Source organism: Cyprinodon variegatus, unplaced genomic scaffold (assembly GCF_000732505.1).
Source record: "Cyprinodon variegatus isolate N-32 unplaced genomic scaffold, C_variegatus-1.0 Scaffold688, whole genome shotgun sequence".
Taxonomy (NCBI): domain Eukaryota; kingdom Metazoa; phylum Chordata; class Actinopteri; order Cyprinodontiformes; family Cyprinodontidae; genus Cyprinodon; species Cyprinodon variegatus.
The window spans coordinates 171,022-188,053 of record NW_015151141.1 but is presented as its reverse complement, the minus strand read 5'-3'; positions in this window follow the sequence as shown (position 1 = coordinate 188,053).

Below are 17,032 nucleotides of genomic sequence, written 5' to 3'. Positions count from 1 at the left end.
ACCAGTTTGGTATTTTAATCAGATTGCCAATTGGACATTTGCAGATATCACCCAAATAAAAAAGGAAAAAAAAACATCTTATGTTTAGCTAAATAATGCCCTGTGCAAAATGTAGCCAAATTTCTTCCAAAACAGTCATGCCTAATAATTCCTGATATGAGCAATTTCATTTAAAACACATGGATCTAATCTACTCTTCACAGTCATTTGAAATATTTTATGTGCACAGCTTCAATGAGTCAAAGCTCCTTCTTTGCGCTAATGACTTGATTTCCACATACCTGTACTGTAGATTACCTCTTACCCATGTCTGGATCTGTTACTGTGTGAGTAGCCTGAAGATGCTCTCCTTAGGGTTATTAGCTGCAACTAAGCAAATAGTTTTTTATTATGAGGTGAGATTTTCTAAAAAAGTATGCAAAAGTTGAAATAAGCGCATAGAAACAGGTCTATAAATAGGTAGGTGAGAATTTATAGGGATATAAAAAGCTGGAGAGAGAAGAAAAAGAGCATGAACTCATGTTTCTGATATATTGAATATGCACACATAAAATGTTCAGAATATGCATGAAGAGTAGTTTACATGTGCGCCTTTTTGTTAATCATTTTTTTTTTTAAATGTGTGCACTTTATACTGAATTTTAACTTCATAGAAAATTGACATGTAGCACAATAATGTTTAGAACAGACATATCATGGATCCGCATGTTTTATTGATTTTCCATTTGTAGCTAATTGAAGAGTTGACTTTTAATTATTATTAATATTACTATTATTATTAGATCTTTATTAATGTAGTATTTAACAATTGTTCCGAAAAAGGCCTGAAATAAGACTGGTTCCTTCACTTGTGCTGGTGTATCATTAAAATGCAAACTGATGCGCAACTTGTGAGTGAAAAGCTCAGCAGTCTGTCACCTAAATAGATTAGCCTGATGTTAGAGACGGTGCTACTGAACATGAAAACATGGCTGTTTCCTCCAAGGCTGCACAGTCTTAAACAGAGGGATTTTTTTAAATCATTTCTGAGAGACACTTGTTTTTAGTTGGGTTTTACATAAAGGTTAGCCAGAACACCCTAACACAGAAAGGAAGAATCCTTTATGCTGCATGTCCAATGATATAGTTCTCATTTGTTATTAAAGTTTGTTTAGTTATTATCTGCATTTGTTTTTGCTGAAGTTTGCCTTTGTTAAATAGACATTCCTGCTTTACTGTCCACCTGCATCTTGTACAACCATTGGAAATTTGTAAAGTTCTTTGTTATATTTCTACAGACTTCAACATATTAAATCTGTGCTCTTCATGGAGGGATGGCTAGCAGAAAGCGATGGCTGCAAAAGGCCAGAATAACTCTCACTTTTCCCCAAGCGGCCAAGCCATAGGTGAGAAAGCACACACGTGGAAGAAGATGTCAGGTGAGATCATAATCTACATTTTAGGACCGTTTTTAGAAAAAGTAAAACACAAGATTGCAGGTTTTGCCTCAAGCAGGGCAGAGATCAATAAACAGAGACAGCAACAATGGAACATGTAGCTGGCCTAATCTGAATCCCTTTGATATCTTAAAAAAAATGTTTTTAGACATTTCTTCCCATCTTAAAAAACATGATTTTAGTTTCTGCATGTCCGTGGTCGATAAAGAAACCCTTAAAAGTCGACCAATGGAAGCTTAATGCATGTAGAGCTGTTCAGATTTTGATTTGTATAAATAGTTAGATATTATGTTTAATTTTTCCCCTTCTCTAAGCCAAATTGAATATTCAACACAATATCCTCTATATGTGGCAGATGCCATTCGGCTTAACCCTCTCATTTATTTACTGTGGTTCTGCCCTACCCTGACTGTATTCTGTATTTCTAGGACATTTCAGGCTGCTGTCAGTTTTTACCAGACCAAAAGTTGGCAACATTTTGATTGTTCCCCAGTAGGACCTTGGTTACGATTCTATGTTCAGGACATTGTTGACCAGAAAGTCAGCCACCCAAACCCGTTTTTGACACTGGCTGAACAAGGTGCTGTCTGTCCTGCAAATGGAAAAGCTTTGTGTACTGTAATTTAACTTGGCACTCAGGATAAATTAGAGAGGATGTGGGGGTCTTCTCTGGATCGGTGTAATACAGAGCTCATTTTTCTCTATATCAGCATTATTCCGTAAACCATTGATTGAAGATTATTGACTTCCAAGACATGCTCCCCCTGTCTCTATTTGTCTTTGCTCCATATATGCTCCATATATATAGTTTATCTACTTTAAGTCAATTTAAGTGCAATTAGAGTGAGAGGGGGGGTATGAAAAATAAGTTTTACTTCTTCATACCCCTTTTCAGACAATTTCCATTAATTGATGTCATTTCTCTGGCTGTATACCAACAGCTTTATTTGGTGGAGGGTTATATGTAAATGTATATGTGTGTGTGTTTTTCAACATTGACAATGTTGAAAAAGTACAGTGTTGAAGGTAATTCAATGCTTTTACAAGACACTGTGGCCACATATGTTGTATTTTCTCTTTCATAGAAGAATATTACGGTTTTCTATCATATAAAAGGAGAGTTTGGAAACAATAGACTCAGTCTGTTGGTTCTAAATGGCTTTATTCTACATTCCAATTGTCAGGCAAGAGTGTATCTGAGGACCGATCAGCTTATGTTGAAGGAGGCCCACTGGAGTGAATGGCCACTCATGTATGCCTTTTAAAGTTACACACCACACATCCACCCTGACAAGACTTTGTCTTAGATTTAGCTGTGCGGATGGAGGCAGCAGAAATCATTGAACACAGTAGACTCGTAGGATTCGTTGGGGCTCTCTTGCTCCATCTTTCTGTGCTGACTGGGTATAAATAATTGACCCCACAGTCTGGGCCTCTGCTCATTACTGTGGGAAGTGTTGGCTTTGTTTGTGATGCTATGTAGGCAGGTGCGAGTGCCTTGCATTCAGCTTGGTTTTTCTCCTCTAGCCCTGACCGCACTACATTCCTTCATCTTTAATGGCCTGTGCCAGGATCGGTCGTCCAACCCCTCCAACCTCCCAGCCTTGCCCACTTCATCAAGAAGGTGAATGGTTGGGCAGTAACACATCTACTGCCAGAGAGAAGTTTTTCAAAAATTCTGCAGAATTCTCCAGTGAGTTTAAGGAGTTATGGGCAGCATTATCAAAGGGCAGATAGACAGAGAGGGAACACTGACATCTTGGAAAGTTCTGTGGGGAAAGTTTCCAGGTACACACTGAAACTACAATAAAGTGATTCATGGGTTTAAGGTGAGAACTCTGCCAGCATAGAATAAGGGCTATCGTGGTCTGGAAGTTATGAAAGTTAACTTAAGGAGTCAGATTGAGCAAAGCAGTGCAACAGCTTACAGTTTGGTAGAAAACAATATGTGAATAAAAATATAACTAGATAGTAACTATTAAGACAACTATTATGCAAGATTATGACTGACGTCTGCTCGCTGCATAGGTCTAAAACATGTTCATCTCTGCAGAGGGACGTTGGTGAAGTCAAGGATTGATTTATTTAATTTTTTATTTTAATTTTATCAGTGTCCTCTCTGGCGATGTTGCATAAGAATAATTGTCTTGATGCCAAAAAGAGCCCTACAGATTTTACTTTCACATGTGGAGCAGTACAGCTATCGCCATTGATTTATGCACATAAATAGCTGTATTAGGATGCAGGGAGTATTACAGATTATATGGACACTGCAATGTAAGTAGAATAGGAAAGGAAAAACAGAAAAAAGGTGAAAATATTAAAGAAAGAGGAAATAAAAGGGAGATAAAGGAATACAAGGATTTAAAGAGATCCACAATTAGTCAAGAGATAAAGGTGGATCTTTCAAACAACATTTTTTCCTTAAATCTCGGCCCTATTATTATACATAGAAAAATGACACCTATACGTTTTTATTCTTGACAGATAATCTACAGACAAATAAAAAGAAACAACTTTGTTTCAGTGGTCAGTTTCATTATCAATGTACAAACATAGAAGGCATTATCTGGCAATCTGGCATCATCTCACTGCTGTTAAAGAAGAGCTGACCAATATTACCCAGGCCACAATCGACAACCTCTTCTGCTCTACAAAATGTGAGACATGGGGGGACGGGGGGGTCAAACCAGCTACTGACTGGTTTATGGATCCCGCCAGCAGCATATTTAAGGCCTGGTCCACATTTGGATGAACGCAGAATATTTTTATGAAGCCTTTCCCGCATAGCACCAATGAAGAAGCTGTAGTACTTATGCCGGGCCCTCTGGTGGCGCTGTGACACTTACACAGATTAATTGCAAAAATCTATAACAAAACACCGGGCATGCCAATGAGAAGTAACCATGGCAACATGACAGCAAAGAGGCAAATTGGGGTCACAGAGGTAGCTTGAGCAGCAAACATCATCATTATAAGAAAAGTCGTGGCTTAAATGAACACAGAAACATGAAATGTTACCTGATTGTTTATTTCTGGATCTGTTTTGTTGCACAGCTTAAGCAAAATACCTCTAGGTACTTTAAATCTCATCTAGGCATAGTCTACCCCCTCACTGTCACAGATTTCAGTTAGATTTGCTACTTTTTATTTTGTTGTGTAAATGGAAACTTGGGCTGCTCAGTGGCGCAGTGAGTAGCACTGCTGCCTTGCAGCAAGAAGGTTTCTGGGTTCGATTCCCGGCCCACGGAGTTTGCATTGAGTTTGCATGTTCTCCCAGAGCATGCGTGGATTCTTTCAGGGTACTCCGGCTTCCTTCCAAAAACATGAATGTTAGGTTAATTGGCTTTTCCTTGTGTGTGAGTGAATGGTTGTTTGTCTCTGAGTTGCCCTGCGATAGACTGGTGACCTATCCAGGCTGAACCCCGCCTCTCGCCTGTTGACTGCTGGAGATAGGCGACCCCAATTGGGACAAGCATGTCAGATAATGGATGGATGGATGAAATGGAAACTTGTGTAACATTTGTTGTCATTGTGTTGTTTTATTAAATAAATGGAGGAGGAAGAGAGACATTTGTCCAAAAAATTAGCTGCAAAAAATTGGCAGCACAGAACTTAGACCAGCTAAACTGATGTCAAAATAATTGTTATTGGAAAAATTGCATGGACATTGTAGAGGAGGGGTCAACGTTGTGCTAATCATTTATCTATTTCTAGATTTTATTTTTGGGGCCCTTAAAGATTTAGTTCCAGGATAAAGTTAATGCTTTTAATGATTGAAATACATTATTGAAAAAAATTACATTTAAAAAAGGTAAGGCAACATTTACAAATGTTTACTGTTGATGATATGTAGGTCAAACGTTAGATTTATATAATAATAATAATAATAAGAATTTATGAAATATATTTTCATAATAATGTTTAAAGATGTTGTTTGTTGTTTAAACGTATATATTACTTTTAAACAACATTGTGGTTGGGAGCGATGGAGCGAATTTATGAAAAAGCTACCGTGATAAATAACAACAATATAATGAAGCTGTATAATTGTGTCATTAATGGACCAAATATTATGTTGCTTCACTTGCTTCCATGATTTTCAGCAAATAATATTAATTTCTTGGACATTTTTGTATCTAATCATTAGTAATGTTAAATACCTAAACAAAACAACAACGTATTCTTTTTGTTTTTAAACAGTTTGAGAATCTCCACAATGCATTAAGGGTCCAAATGTATAATATTTTAATTTTAAAGGAGCAGGACTAACATTTTTATTATATCTGGATCACTTTTTATCACCCATTATATTTTATTTCCAAGAAATACATCTAAATATAGAAATCTTTTCACTATGAGAATGTATGAGTGGCAGAAGTTTCAAGCCACAGGAACAAAGAGGAGGTGAAAGATAGAGCGGTGTCTTACCCACAATGTGGATGAAAGAGATTATCAGAGCGATTCCTGGTTGTTTCGTTGGGCGCAGGCAGCCGAGGTTTTGGGAGAAATTCGTGGAGCTGTCATTGTGTTTTCAGGGAGGCAGAGGAGGCAGAGCAATTGTTTGAACTGGGAGTAAACGTGGTGAAATCGGTGGAGCTGGCATATTTACTCCCAGGGTCTGCACAGGGGGATTACACGCAGCGTTTCTGTGTCACCTGTTTGACAGCATCATCTCATGGATGTTTTGAAAGCTCCCTCTCATTAGTTGGGTCGGGCCTGCATTTAACGCAGCTTTGAGTTTGTAAAGACCGCGGCTGCCAATCCTCAAGGCCCTTAACAAACAACAAAGGAGAGGGTAATAATCAAAGTGCCCTTGTTTTTCTGCTTTGCAAAACTTGAGTGAAAGAATGCCAGCTCCAATAAAGGATCTTATAGATGCAAACTCAAGAGCAACAAAGACAGCATTATAGTTTATTTTCACTTGAGGCTTTAGGTCTTATTTTGTCTAAATAGCTCAAAAATTGATATTTTAAATTATTACTGTAGATTAAAAAAAGGAAAAAAAAAACTAAAATGTTTCATGATAAAATCAGTGTTTTCTTTGTTGTGTTTTCTGTAATTTAATGAAGTTTAATATGACCTAAATAATCATTCTGTGCCAGAACGTTTTATCTGTTAGGAAATAGGTTATGGCATCAATTTTGTTCCATTATTCTTGCAAGCAAAAAACATATTTTGAAAATGGAAATTTTAATAATTTTTTATGCATTGGATTCTTTTAAAATTTTCGTTTTACTGATCAAATTCTCTTCTCTTCAAACCCACTGCAAATGCTCACTCCTGATGCACACATTGGCCCATGCACTGTGACACGTCCAGCAGACCAGTAGAACTTTGCTCCTGACTCCAGAGGAAGGCTTGCCCCCCAGAAGTAAAAAGAATGTGATCTGAAAAGTACAATTGGAAAAAAATGCAATCCATGAAACTCAAGTTGAAAAACAGAAATTTGAAAAACGAAAAAATAAAAATCGAAGTCTGGAATCAATCCGACCCTCAGAGGATTCTCATATATGGAGTGTCAGGGTTCTACCCTCTGTTTAAGTTTATTTTTAGTTTATTTTCTTTGTATTTGTAGTTGTTTTCTAGCCGTGTTTTGTTATTAAGTTACTCTCTGTTACCCCCCCTGTTTTTGTTTTCATATCCCTTGGCTTCCTTCTAGTTGCTTCCATCCACACCTGTTCCTTGTCAGCTCATTTGTCCGGTCTTTGTTCCACGTGGGTTTTCCCCTGAAGTTTTCTGGTTTTTTGGTTCTTTGTATTTTTCCACTTTGGTTTTTGCCTCAATTCACTTATTAAATCTTCGAGACTGACGTCTCCCTCCTGACCTCTGCATTTGGGTCCTAAATACCTCAACCCAACTGTGACATGGGGTGCATTTTTTTTGCCATTATTGTTACAAAGAAACACGTTTTCAGATTGAAAATTTGAAGAAAAAAATGCAAATCAAAAATCTAACTTTAAAAAAAAAACATAGTTTTTTACAGTAAGTTTATTTTTTATTATTATTATTATTATTATTATTATTATTATTATTATTATTATTATTATTATTATTATTATTATTATTATTATTATACGTTTTTTAATATTTTTTTTATTATTTACCTTAGGACTTCATATTTTAATTATTTTTCTCCAAATTTCAGTTTTTCAGATTCGGTTTTACGTACTGCATTTTTTTTAAAATTATAAATTACAGATCACAATAGGTGCGCCTAAGTTGAACTAAACCTGCACAGATGAGATCAGTGTTGGTCTGTGCATGCTGCACGCTGGTTAGATGTCTATCCTGGCTGATTGTTAATTGATAGATTCTACAGGGTGCTATTATTAGATATAAAAACAACTAAATTTGAGCCTCTTCATTAATACAATAGGACTCCAAAGGAAAGTTTATTTTATTTTAGTTTTATTATGTATTTTCCATCAATAAGTTTCATAACTCAAACATGATGACGTTGTCTCATTCAGCTGCAGACAGCTCTGTCTTTACTACTTCACTACAGACTTTTAAACCCACCCATCAGCACTTTCCTGGCTAGGTGCTGTTTTCCTCAAACACACCTATTATGATATTATTATAATGGAAAACACAATGTCATATAGTTAATAAAACTCAATCTAATAACCAACATTTTGAAAGAAAAATCAAAAATATAAAGTCAGTAAAAAGAAAATAAGAAGCATTTGAAAATTTGAAAATTTGAAATCTGTAAAAAAAAAGTAAACTAAATGCAACATCAAAAAAATTAAAAAGGACAAATTCAATGAAGCTACGCAAAAACATTCAAAGCCAGATGCCTTTTGTGTTTTCTATACTCAATTGAGTCACTGATTTTTGTAACTCAGTTCTCTTCACTAATACTTTACCAAAGGGGAAATTTAGCAAACAAAAAAAAGAACAAATTTCACTCCATAAAGAAAAACCTTTAGCGTTAAACACATAGACTGCTGTTTAAGAAAAATATAAAAATAAATACCAAAAGCAATTTTTAACACAGTTTTTAATTTGATCCAAATGAACGAGTCGGGATATTACTTGGTTATCTGTAATAAGCTGTTTAAATGGACAGAAGTATTAAGAATAAAAGGCCAATATGAATAAAAAGACTTCATGTCTCCACATCAGTCAGAAAACTCTGAACAGATTCTGCTCAATGTGAATCCCGTTCCCTGAAATAAAATCTAACATTTAGCATTTTTCAGGCTGCAGAAGTGACTTTTTATTATCATCTGTATAACAATCTTTATCACAAACTCACATGCAGTTTACAGATTTAAAAAGAATGTCTAAAGTTTATTTTTTTAACTATGCATTATTATATTTTACTTAAAAATCTGGTGAAATAATTTAGGTTTACGGTTGTAGTGAGTAGACTGAAAATAAACCTAATGCTAAAGAAAACATTTGTGAGACACAGTTAAGTTTTTAAAGACTGCTAGATGACTAATCCCTGTAGTAAAGCAATTAAAAGCCTACATCTAAAAGAATATTAGAAATAGCAATATTATTTTAAGTCTTGTTTTCCTTGGGCAGAGAAACTAACCGCTGAGCTTTTGTTACAGTCTCTCTTGCTCTGACATTTAGTCATTGCAAACGTTTACAATGCAATTATTTGAGCTCCTCTTCCTCTCCTCAGAGCTGCAGCTCCATAAACAGAAACAAACAAGAAGAGTGAAAGCTCCCCTGCCAAAAGATACACACCATGCAAACAGACACAAGGAGAGGAGGGGAGTGGAAAGAAGTTGTGTTGATGTAGAGGAAATTGAAGATGATTAAAAAGCAACCAAAACAAACTCCTACAAAACAAACACTTTGTGAATGGGTCTGTACAAAGCTAAAATGGAACAACCCAAACTCTCCTGTGGATGAAAGTTGAGGAAGACAAGTGTTTATGAGGAGAGATCTTCTTCAGTTAGGCTGACATATTTACACAATTATGTGGAGGATCGAAATATCTCTGCCTCCTGACAAGTCACAATTTCTTCTTTTCTTTACCCATTTCTTGACTTTACTGTCTAGAAGATTAACGAGAATGCTTGAAGCACGTAGATCCTTCAGAGTGAAGCTGAGCCGAAGATACATCCATCGTGGGTCGGAAGGCCTTACAAACCTTTTCTATTCTGTCATGACCAATACAGATAGAGCCTTGTGTTGAAATAAAAGAATGACGGCCATGTTTTAGCCAAGAACAATCTAAAAATTGTTGTTGTATGTGTTGGCATTCAGCCTTCCTGATGGGCTCCCTGTCCATTCAACCAGCCGGTTAGAGTAAATCTATGTGGTTTTTAAATCCAAAGAATTAAACTGGACATTCCAGCAGCTGCTGCTGATGTTCACGGTCATGGTCTAAGCTGTAATTTGGAGATTTTGCAGTTTGTAGAGGATTTTTTTTTCTCAAGAAAAGGTGTCTATGTATCTCCTTCTACCTCACATGGTCAGTGGGTCTCTGCAAACAGGATCTGTTTTCTGAAAATGAAGGTGTAGATCTCTGCAGCTCCTCCAGAGTAACCCCTTTTTCTGGTCGGTAAGTTTAGGTGGATGGCCATTTCTTATTCTCCTGTTGTTCTATTGTTGTTTTATGAGGAACATATATGTCCTGTACTGTCCCTCAGAAGAGAATATGTTTTGAATTGATTTTGTGAAACAATCACAGTATAGATGGACTGGCGACCTGTCCAGGGTAGACCCTGCCTCTCGCCCGTAGACAGCTGGAGATAGGCACCAGCACCCCTCGTGACCCCACCCGGGATTCAGTGTGTGAAAAAATGGATGGATGGATGACAGTAGATGTTTTTCTTATATATTTTTGTTTCAATGTAGAAAAAACAAAGTGGCTAAATGGAAACATTAAGATTCATAAGAAACAAGCTGGAATCGATCAATCAAAACATTTTCATGTTGTGTTATCTAAAATGTTCGAGAACCATTTCAAACATTACTTTACAACGGAGCACCACATCTCTTTCTTGCCCAGACTGAATCTGTATTTGCAACATTCTTCAATAATATGTTTGAGTTTCATTAAAAAAAACACAGATTTAATCATTTGAAAACTGATTTTTTTTTTTTTTTACTTTACTTTACTTTATTGCATTGAAAATTCAGTTTGCCTCATTTGACTTTTAGTTCTAAGAATTTAATTTCAGTTGAAAAATGCATTTTGTTTCTTGCCAGCAATCGGCTGAGAAAGACCAGAGTAACCGAGCACAGATTGATGCTGTGCATAGAGGTGGAGCCACCAGCAAAACTCTGAGGACTGTATGAAATTAATTACATGCAGAACAAGCATAAAAAAAAGAGGCCAACTCTTACATGTGTTGGCAATGTTACCTTAAAAAAGTGACTATTTATAGTTACTACCTGCTTCTCTACAAAAGAGTTAGTAACTTGGTTACTGCTCAATCTGACATGATTTTGTCAAGAGCTCGGACCCACATGCAGATAAACCAATCCAGAGAGACAAGAGGAGAAGTTTAACAGGTTTTATTGTTTTGTGGAGATTCCAGTGACGCTCTGAATACTGCTCTACCGGAACTGAAAGGTGAGGGGAAGACACTGCGGTTGGTTCAGGTTCAGTGGGAAAATTGATTCTTGAACTTGAAGAGGAGGAAAAGGTAGGCAGACTCACGTTTCCAGTCTAAGAGTCAACCAATTGACACTTACTGGAGTCTAAGAGTCAATTGGTTGACTCTTAGACTCCAGTAGGTGAGGAATGTGTTGTTGTGTTGAGGAATGTGGAGGGCGGACAGGGTTACCCAGAAAGCGGTTGCTTGTAGGTGAACGGAGAAACTGACTGACACTCAGTTTTCCTGCGGTACTTGAACGGACTCTGGTACAGATGAATCCCTTGCTCAGTGTGAAGCTCAAACGATTCCTCGGGGGGAAAGTGGATCCCCAGCTCAGTTTGAAGCCCTGTGGAACCTTCCAGGGAGAGAAGGTCCGAAAATCCAGTTTGCAGGATGACTTCCTGCCGAGATGCAAAAGCAAAAAAAAAAAAAAAACAATGTTAAGACTCAGGTTGACAAAAACTGATTTTGACTCAGCTGTTAAAGAGGTAAGCTGTATGGAGGAGAATCAGAACCAGGCGCCGCCTGGTGGAGGAAGGAAGACAAACACACAAAAACACAGACCACACAGACTGGAGTCCTAACACAATCAAAGTAACTGTCGTTAGATGTCAACAAATTTGGGTAACTTTTTTTCTGTTACTGGAGCTTTAGATACAACTAAAAGTTAAATTACGACATATAAGGTTTCATATGAATAAATAAATGAAATTGTTCATTAGAAGGACTACGTATCAGAAAAAAAAGATCTGTACCATGTTGGTATGTGAAGTTGGGCAGGTAAGTTAGGATATAATTATGTAGATTTGATTGTTTTTTGTTCTTAATAAAAAAAAAGAAAGAAAATTATATGTTTTAGAACCTTGGATGTAAACAGGAGGAGAGCCATAGAGAAGCCAGAGGGATGAAGGTGGAGCGGGAGAGCATCCTTGGCTTTGGACCCTTAAATGCAGAGTCTTGAACGATGATTGGATGAGGTAAGAGCATGGAGCTGCACCAATAGGCTGCAGCAGGAGTGTACAAAGAGGCAATAGGTAGGCAGCTTAGAGCATGCCAGGTGAAAATACAACTTATTAAAAACTGTTTTTATTCAGTTTCAATTGAATGAAATTCACTTTGAAATACATTTCAATTCAAATTTAGCTACAGATTTGCTCCGGGCAATTGAAATTCAGTCTCTGATGGCACCACCTTCTGCCCATATCTGTCTGAAAGAATTACAACTGAGATTACTGAAGCTTTTATTATTCAATGATAAAATCTGAAGATGTTTTAAAGTGCTCTAATCATAAAGATGCTGTTAGAAACTGTTAAATCGCTGAAATCAACAGAAATTGAGTGTTAATGTTGACAGTCACTGACAGCTCTTTGTCTAAGGGAATCACATACTTCCTTTAGTTACTTTATGAACAACAATAAACAAATTAATCTTTGAGTTTTACATTAATTTCTACTGGGTGATTAAAAAAAGCAACCAATAAGAGCCCACCTGATACATGCGCAAGAAAGAAACAGAAAAAGAGCAATAATGTTATGGGTAATTAAAGCCAGTCGCACAAAAAAGACCACATGCTCTTTATACTTATTCACTCTTCCACCCAGATCCAAAGGATCCGCTAAGTCATCTCCCATGTCTCTGAGGCATTCGCTTACAATGGCGCTTTTATCATATGCTTATCAGCGGTGGCCCCGCTCTTATGGAGCTCGATCTTTTGGCCCCTCAATCACGGAGCATATTACTCCTCTGTCAGAGCAAAGCACTTCCTAATGACAGGAAGGCCAGCTGGGACTGAGCAGAGGGCAGGAGGCACATGCATTAACATAATAATCCAAGCACAGTCCCACAGGCCCCGGGGCCAGACAGCATATTAGGTAGGCTCCCCTCACCGAGGTCCGTACTGCATGGGGAGCCTGTACACCTGTGGCAAAGGCGACGGTTTGCCTCTGCTGATTACTGACTGAACAGAGGAAAGGAATGCACATCAAGCTGCACATTTATGAACAATGTTCTGGTTACAGCTGAGCAGGGTTATGCGTTCGGTTTTCTAAGGTAGAAGAAAAGCTCACCGCCCTAGAAATCTTTAGGGACACTGTTTCCTCTCTCTCTCTCTGTGTGTCTGTCTTTGCTTCACATTGCAACACAACATAACCCATAAGTCTGACACATATTCTCAGTATAGGAAGCATCTCCTCGCCTCCTCATGTTTATTGAAGAGAAACTAGGAGAGACAGAAGCTTTGAGGACAAGAAAGGGAAGAAAATAATGGGTTCTGCAGCCTTCCTTGTGGCAAAAAAAGGAAAAAAAAATCTGGGAGCGTTAGTGGCACGCACCGAGGCCTGTGATCCGCTGCACCGGGGTCCCCTGATACCCTGCGTGGCCTGCACATTTGGAACCACATGAGACAGCTGCTATCGTGGCGTCAAAGCCTCAGTAATAAAGCCCCGCAGACGTATCTCAGTAGTATGCCTGCAGACAAGACAACAAAAAAAGCAACACACCAGTAACAAGGGACAGTGGGAAAAGGAGATTTCTGCCAAGTGTAGTTTCAAGTTACAGCGTCTCAAACTGTCGTAAGAGAAAACAAAAAACGGATTGGCCAACTCAAAGTGAGATATGTGATAAGACATGCGTACAGTTTAAAAAAATGTTTTCAATAAAAAAGTTGGGGGGGAATTTGTTTTTATCCCTGTTAACTCTAAACACCAAAATAAAAACCAGAATAAACTGGATCGTTGAGACGACAAACAGCATACAGGTGTTGTGCCCTAAGCCCTGATATTACTTTGGACAATAGTGACTAATGACCAGGTCTTCTTTGCAAACTCTATAAGATTCACAACCTCCTCTGCAAAATGCTCCCAGAGACACATGTGATGTGACCCTGCTCTGCTGAGTATAAAGACCGTGAGGCTCTCATCCTTCCCTCTCTTTGCTCGGACTCTTGCTCCCAGGAGTCACATTGGGGAGATCTCCTGTATGGCAGGCCAAGGATCAGAACCTTCTGACTCCCCTAAAGTTAAGTGGACCTGCTGGCTAATCTCAGAATCACATTTTTCAAAGCAGTTAGAATAAGTTGGAGGTATCAGAGGCTGGAAGCATGAAGCATTCCAGAGGACACAACTAGCCGCCACTAGGCCATCTGAACTCAACACAAAGCCTGGGCTAAGCTTTCCTGAACTTTAGAGACGTCTTAGCTTTCCAAAATGGAAGAAACAGAGGTAACATTAGGCAAAGCTAGGGAAAGAGTTTCTAGTTAAACATTTTGGATTTTTGGGTGATTTCGGATAATTTCATGTACTTAATTTTGTATAACGCAAGTTAAAAAAAATGCTCACAGCAACCACTTTAGCTCACCTAATGCTTACAAACTGTAGAACTTCTTGTTGATAACAAACTTTATCGTTAAAAGGGCTTAATCACTTGTAGATTTTTAAAGGATCAATAGGTATTAATATTTAGTTCCTTTTAACATGCCAATGATAACACGAAATTATTGTGCACCAATAGTAATAGTAGGTCGAAGTTGTCATGATGTTACAAAGTTCAGACCCAAATGCAGGAAACCGAACAGAGAGACCAGGGAAAAGCTTTAACGGGTTTTATTGAAGAAGTTTTAGCAGAGGGAGAAGTGTTGCTCTGAACACTGCTCAACCGGAAGTTTCCAGAGAAGTTGTTGAATCCTTGACTCCTGTCTTTGTGCCATGGTTCCAGTGTTTGTTTGTTTCGGTGGAGGGTGGAACAGGATTTACCCAGAATGCTGTTGAAAGTTGGTGAACGGAGAAACTGACTGCCACTCAGATTTCCTGCGGTACTTGAACGGGTCGTAGTGGAGATTTATCCCTTTCTCAGTGGGAAGCTCAAACGATCTCTTGGGGAAGTAAATCCAAACCTCCTGTTTGAACCCCAGCTCAGTTTGAAGCTCAGTTGATCTTTCCAGGGTTTGAAGGTCCGAGAAATCCAGTTAGCAGGACAACTTTCTGCCAAGAGGCAAAGACAAAACAAAGTTAAACTCAGGTTGACAAAAACTCAGCTTGACTCAGCAAAAACTTAGCTTGGCTAGAGTACCCTAAACTGGCAAACACTCTGACGTCAAAGTAGTGGCAGTCAGCAGCTTAAGAACACTCTGTTTAACGAGGAAACCATCAGCAGGTGTGTGAGGAGGCGGACCAGAACCAGGCGCCTCCTGGTGGAGGAAAGGAGACAAACACAGAAACTCAAACACAAAGACAGGAGTCCTGACAGTATTCATATATCAGCCAATACCAATGAAAGAAAAAAAAAAAATAGCTAATATCTGCCAAAGATATCGGTCTGATTGCCCAGTGATATGGCATAAATCGTGGCTAAATGATTTATATCTCTTCTTTTTATGTGTATTTCTTCTATCTTTCCTTCACATTGGTGCTATCCTGGTCTATCATTTAAAATCTGAAGAAGAGACATTATAGTTTGTGGTCAAACCACGATTAAGTGCAGAAATACAACCGCATGAAAGGTTGTCAAAGGTGCTGTAGTCCAGAGTGAGAATCTAAAGAGTATCTAAAAATGTGACTCCTACTGCTGCTGGTTTGACCCGACAGCTGAAGATTCAGTTCACACACTGAAGCACCTCAGTGGCTAAAGGGATGCAGTGAAGAAGGAAGAGAGGACCGGGAAGAAAGAGGGTCTCAGCAAATCATTTTGATCAAGAGACAAGGTAAGAGTGAGGTATACCTCCCCCAGCTCCCGCTCCATGAAACGACAACTCTCTAATTGGTGGAAAGGGCAGCCTGTCTGTGGCCATGCATGCTCTCAGATCTCTCCCAGGACAGCCAAGGCAATGTGCCAATTACTGCCAATTGTTGGGCTGTGGTTGAGATGTGGACAGTTGTCCACGTGGGATCAGACCGAATGCTTGGAGAGCTGAAGCTGCTGAGAAAGATGAATAACAGATACATCATGGCACTTTATTCAAACAAGGTTATGTCGTTTACTGTCATTTTATTGTGATTTTAACACATTGATAAAGAAGGAAAGATCCTTTACCACATGAAGAATAACAACAGAGTCACAACCAGAGAAGACTATAACCGTTTAAAAAGGAAAATAAGAGGGAGATTTTGAAGTTCCAAGAGGATATAATGTGGTTATAATCAATCAAAATATAATACCTACTTTCTTTGTTATCCGTTGGTTTCACATTTGGGCTTAGGTTAGAGCTGGATTACAAGCTCTCTCAGAGAAATTCAGGCCGTTTTTCATCTCGGTGCCCCCACATCTTATAACAAGTAAGGCAGCAAACACAGCAAGGCAGAGGGAAAAACAGTCATAATTCTCACTCGACTAAAAATCACTATAATGCAATTTAATTGTGTAGGCAAAAAATCTTTTCAATAGAGGATGATAATTTTACCCTGTTAAATAATTCAGTGCACATTAATAACGGCTGGGGCCGGCTCGGACGAGTGCGGATGTTTTCTGGAGTGATGAGCTGCTGAAGCTGGAAGCCCAGGCAACTTTTTAACGCCTCGTTTTAAAGCAACATTAACTAAATGCCATTAAAAGATGACCCTGGATGCTGGCTTTTCAGTACACTCTTACACTGTTTGTGTGTGTGAAGTAGAAATACAAAGTCGAGTTTTTTGCATCATGTGTAGCTCAATGCACAAAAATTAATTACAGCATTTTTTTGATTAAATCTGGATCAGAAATTTAAAATAAGCAAAAAAAATGGAAACACATCTGCATTGGAAGGTCAGAAAGGTGGCTATAGATGGGAAGGGAAGGGGTCATAAACATGATCTGACAAAAGGGCAATGGTATGTGTGTTCTGATATTAGGGATTCCATCCAACATACAGTATAGGAGGTTCAAAAGAGAGATGCAAATGAGGATTTGCATGAACCGTTAGGCAGCAAAGGTAATATACATAATTGGGGGAAGGGGAGGTTATCTCCATCAAATGCAGACATGGAGCAACACTTTCTGTTCTCAATAATTAATATACTATAGTGCTTTGGTGAATCGTGCATCTCCTGTACAAT